This window comes from Lactuca sativa, chromosome 3 (assembly GCF_002870075.4).
Source record: "Lactuca sativa cultivar Salinas chromosome 3, Lsat_Salinas_v11, whole genome shotgun sequence".
Classification (NCBI taxonomy): Eukaryota; Viridiplantae; Streptophyta; class Magnoliopsida; order Asterales; family Asteraceae; genus Lactuca; species Lactuca sativa.
In genome coordinates, this window is record NC_056625.2 from 14,606,435 (window position 1) to 14,612,417 (window position 5,983).

The window sequence follows — 5,983 nt, forward strand, 5'->3', positions numbered from 1 at the left end:
AAACTATAATAGGTATAGTTTATGTTTCCTTACACTACAAATACACTACAAAAAGGGGTTCAATTACACTACAGAAAAGGTTTTTCATTCACTCTACACGTAAACTCGTTAACGTAAATTCTGAGACACTACTTTATTGTACTCTTAGAGTACGGATTAAAAATCATGTAACTTGTAACCGGAGTCTTTTGTAGGGGGAGAGTGATAATTGTATATAAATCTATATTGGGATTGACAACCCACACCCAAGCTGCTTGCAACAGCTCGGCCTGCAAGTTAGGGGTGACAAATGTCATAACATTCCGACGCCTGAAGAACGTCGTAGAAGGTCTACTATGTTATATTATGGTTATAACGACTCACATAGGGAGATAACGAAACATATAGTTTCCGGGACTTCTTATATTAAGAAGGGTTTTATTTATTTAAAAAAATTCATGTACCATCATAAGTACGGAAAATACTTGTACATTTCAGTCTTTGGGTCTTAAGACTACAAAACTTTTTATATGGAAAATATTGGATTTTTCTTGAACAAACACTACATTTATAAATAACAAATTTCAACTCTTCATACAAAAGCTTATGAACTCACCAACTTAATTGTTGACACTCTTTCAAAATTACTTGTACTCTCAGGAAATCAATAAAAACAGGTAACTACCAGCTTTTGAGGGTGGAACGCTTAGGCGCCAGACAAAACATTTTATCATTATAATGTAACCTATTTTGAAACATGTAACTCATGAAACTATCTAACTTTCTTGATTATATTTATATTGATTGTATTCACTTTGAGCACTATTATACTCTTTGTTGTGATACTATACATGAAGTCCTCCACCCCCGGACATTTCCGCCATCCTTGGTTTGGGGGTGTGACAGATTGGTACGAGAGCATTGTTTATAGTGAACTTAGTATACCAAACAACATAAGATATACAAACTATAAACACAATGGGAATAAGATTCTCTAACTAAATGTTTTTCCTACAATTATACTTTTAAAAATAAAACGTTATTTTTATGAAAATTATAAGTACATGCATGCATGCCGGTATAGTGTCGCATCTAGGAAAAACATGAAAAGTAAAAATGAATGAGTTGTACACTAACATTATGCCTTAGGATATGTAATCAAGTCTGGGAGGAATATAGCCTGATCAACTATACTCGTCTGAGAAGAGACTAGCATATGCCAGGGGATAGTCGTTGTGGGAAACAAGTCTATCAACCTACCAACACCCATACAAGAATTTCTCTAAGAATTAAACAAGGTGTTTAAAATACTATAAGAGTGTTATATGTTACTATAACACAATATTTCTAGAATCCTTATGTGCCTCTTACACCCCTATTCTCGTACAGACGTCATGACATGATTCCACTTACCTGGAGACCCTTACCTTCCGAACCAGGGTGACAGTGGCTGGTTAGAAGAAGAACCATAAGAAGATCAAGAGGAAGTGTTCGAGGAGGAACCAGAAGAGGACCCTGAAGAAGCTGAAGAGGAAGAACCCGAGGAAGCAGAAATTGAAGAGGAAATGGAGGTCATTAATCCTCCTTACATAGCCAGGGTGCCCATGAACTGTTTTGGCTACAACGGGCCTTAGCCCCGTTGGGCAACAATGATCGAGAGGTGGAGCCAACAACAGCGACAACGATCACCATTTGGCGATCAACGGGGTTACTACGATGTCAATCATGGGGGACCGGCTGACAGGGCCCTCCCAGTCGTGATCCACCAAATCATGAACCTTGGGGATCAGAATAAGGAAATGGTGGATCGAGTGCGGGAGCTCAATGCTGTTATAGAAGCCACCGATGCACGTACTAGGGATTTGGAAAGAGACTTCTATCCCGTGGACCAACTCATTGAGGACCTTACTGCCTCTCGGGCGGTGGTAAAGGAGTACCAGGAAAGGAACGCGACTCTCGAGGAGAGAGCGATCGCGGCCGAGCGCCAGATTGCAGAACGACAGGGCGCCTCGACTTTGTCTCAAGGGCCACAGGAGACCAGTTATCATGAGTAGGGATCATACTACTCTCATGTCTTTATAGATTAGGCTTACGAGTATGTGTTGGTGCTACTCCTCTGTACGTGTGGGTTCAATCCTACGACTAAGTGATTACACTAGTCGAAGGATTTATTTGTTGTCAAAATCTTATTTGACTTGATTTGATGTAGACTTGCTTCAAGGTCAAATTTTTTCTAAACTCTATGTAAAAAAATCTTATCAATGAAGTTAGCATGCATATTATTTTTCATCGGGGGTGTTATCACTAAATTCATAAACAATACATTTTGTTGCTTATGGTGAGTCTACAACTACTTGGTATAGGCAATAAAGTTGTATGCAATTAAGATTCTATCGGTTTAGAAATGGTGGTTCCGCTTTAGGTCTTGTTCCTTGTTTGGTTGTGGACCTATGGCAGACCCATTAGATTCAACGATCTATTCGATCTTAATTACATATAACAAGCATACACTAAGCGCTTGTAGAAGGACCTGGCATGGATCAAGTCACAAGTTTGCACTCAGACACCACTAAATTCATAAGCTCGAAAGTATATGAATATCCAAAATGAATTCAATGCAGTTACATTAAAATTCGAAACAAAATACAGACAATTTAGTTCAATAATAACCGACTTATCACAATTATTAAAGGCTTACCAACTTTTCAAATTTATTGCAGAATTATGCCAACGCGGAAAAATCCTCGGCCTTCCTACTACATACCACCCCCTCCACCACCATCACCACCACCACCTCCACAGTTTGACCCCGCCATGTTCCAAGCCGCCGTAACAGCAGCCGTGACAGCTGCAATGTCACAAATTGGTACAAACGGCGTTGGCGGGTCGGGAAATGGTGCTATTACCTCGAATCAGGGGTACAGTCAGGGGTGTTCAAAGGATTGCTCATACAAGGATTTTAATAATGGAAAACCCAAATCCTTCAATTGAACCGGGGACGTCATCGCCCTTATGCAATGGTTCGTGAAAACTGAATTAGTCTTTGAAATTTGTTCATGTCCTAAAGCATGCAAAGTTAAATTTGCAGCTTGCACCTTCACTGACCGAGCCCTTACTTGGTGGAACGATCATGTAAAGTCCTTGACTCTTCCAGTGGCGAATGTAATGAGCTGGGAGGACTTGAAGGCCCTAATTCTCACTGAATATTGCCCAAGGGGTGAAGTCCATAAATTGGAATAGGAACTATGGGGCCTCAAGATGACCAACTTTGACATCGCATCTTACACGACCAGGTTCAGCAATTTGGCCATGCTATGTCCCGGTTTGGTCACACCGAAGAGTAAGAAAGTGGAGAAATACATCTACGGACTAACCCACCAGATTCAAGGGAGCGTGTTGGCCTCAAGACCAACAACATTTGACAGTGCCAAGCAGATAGCACAACAACTCATCGACCAAAGGGCCAGCCATGACACTATAGCGACCACCCCCGATAAAGCAAAAGGGGGAAACAACAAAAGAAAGTTCTCGAAAAGCATGAAGAGCCAACCGGCCCACTATTCGGCCAAGAAACAACAAATAGTGGCGGTGCATGCTGTCGCTACCCCCGCCGCTCCATCACCCCTGAGGCAGTATGCTAGGACCCTCCCCAAATTTAACAAGTGCAGTTTTCACCACACCGCCCCTATCGGGAGATGCACTGCCACAACTGCAATAAGAAAAGGGATACCGACCGATTCTACAAGGCTCCGGAGCAGGCCCAACCTGCTATGGCTGTGGAGAGACCGGGCACTACAAAAGGGACTGCCCAAAAGCTAAAAATGCAAATGTCGGTGGTTTCGGAAGGGTCTTGGCCTTAGGGAAAGGGGAAGCAATGGAAGATCCCATGGTGGTTACTAGTAAGTTTCTCCTCAATAACTCATATGCATACATATTGTTCGATAGTGGAGCGGAGAGGAGTTTCGTTAGCCACAAATTCAAACAATTATTAAAACATAGTCCCTAATCACTAAAAGATACATACGTCGTAGAAATGGAAAATGGAAAGACGGAGAGCACTAATGACATATACTCAGGGTGTACCCTCACTCTAGACAACCACTCATTCAAAATCAATCTATTGCATGTTTCAATAAAAAGTTTTGACATCATCATTGGCATGGACTAGTTAAGCTCTAATCGTGCTGACATTCTGTGCTACGAAAGGACCGTTCACCTTAATCTGCCAAATGGAAAATCTCTCATCGTTTATAGTGACAAACCTAGTATGAACCTACAAATCATCTCTTGTGTCAAAGCCCAAAAGTACCTCCGCAAGGAATATCACGCCTTCTTAGCCCATGTAATGAATGAGAAGCAGGAGGTGAATGACATCAAGGACATTCTGGAGGTCTTTAATTTCCTTGAAGTATTCCCAGAAGACCTTCCCAGAGTTCCTACCGCACGTCAAGTTGAATTTTGAATCGACCTAATTCCTGGAGCTACCCCCGTAGCCAAGGCGCCATACCGCCTGGCACCAACCGAGATGCAAGAAGTATCCAGCCAACTAAACAAACTGTTAAGCAAAGGGTTCATCAGACCATGCTTCTCACCTTGGGGAGCACTAGTTCTGTTTGTGAAAAATAAGGATGGATCGTTCCGCATGTGCATCGACTACCACGAACTAAATAAGCTTACCATCAAAAAATTATACCCTCTACCCCGGATCGACGACCTTTTCGACCAACTCCAAGGAGTGACTTGCTTCTCAAAAATTGATTTGAGGTCGCGATACCATCAACTACGGGTCTAGGAGGAGGATGTTCCTAATACGACATTCAGAACCTGGTACGGTCACTACGACTTTCTAGTGATGCCCTTCGTATTAACAAATACGCCTACGGTGTTCATGGACCTGATGAACCGGGTATGCCAGCCCTAGTTATATAGTTTGTGATTGTCTTCATAGACGACATACTGGTCTATTCTAAGAGTAAGGAAGAACACAACCAACACCTATGACAAGTATTAGACACATTGAGGGCGGAAAAATTATATGCAAAATTCTCAAAGTGCGAATTCTGGATTCGAGAAGTGGGTTTCCTCGGTCACGTGGTTAGCAAGGAAGGGATACATGTGGATCCTTCCAAGGTCAAGGCGATCGAGAACTGGTCAGCACCAAGGACGCCTACAAAAATCCGTGAATTTTTAGGCCTTGCTGGTTACTACCGAAGATTCATCCAAAACTTCTCCAAAATCACCAAACCACTTACCACCCTAACCCGGAAGGGAGTAACCTTCGACTGGGGAGAAAATCAAGAAGTTTCATTCCAAACGCTAAAGCAAGCTCTGTGTAGCACTCCGATTTTATCCCTTCCAGAAGGAATCGAAGACTTTGTGGTCTTCTGCGACGCATCAAACCAAGGTCTCGAGTGTGTTGATGCAACGAAGAAAGTTCATTGCATATGCCAAGAGACAGCTAAAAACACACGAGGTTAATTATGCCACACACGACCTCGAACTCGGGGTTGCAATATTCACTCTAAATATCTAGAGGCACTACCTCTATAGGACGAAGTGTACCATCTTCACCGATCAAAAAATCCTTCAGCACATCCTCAATCAAAAAGAGCTTAACATGAGGCAAAGACGATGGGTGGAGCTACTAAATGATTACGAATGCAAAATTCGTTATCACCCGGGCAATGCCAACGTAATAGCTGACGCCCTCAGTAGAAATGAATGCTCGGCCTGTCAAGTAAAGTTGTTAACCATGACAATCCATTCACACCTGTCTATACAAATTAAAGAAGCTGAGATGGAAGCCCTGAAACCAGAAAATGTGACAGGTGAAGCTTTAAGAGGAATGGATAAGAACCTAGAAGTCAAGGGTGACGGAATACGCTATCTTATAAATCGCATCTAGACACCCAAGTTTGGTGGATTCAGGGACGTCACCATGAACGAAGCTCACAAAACTTGTTACTCCGTTTATCCTGGATCAAACAAGATGTACCTGTACCTC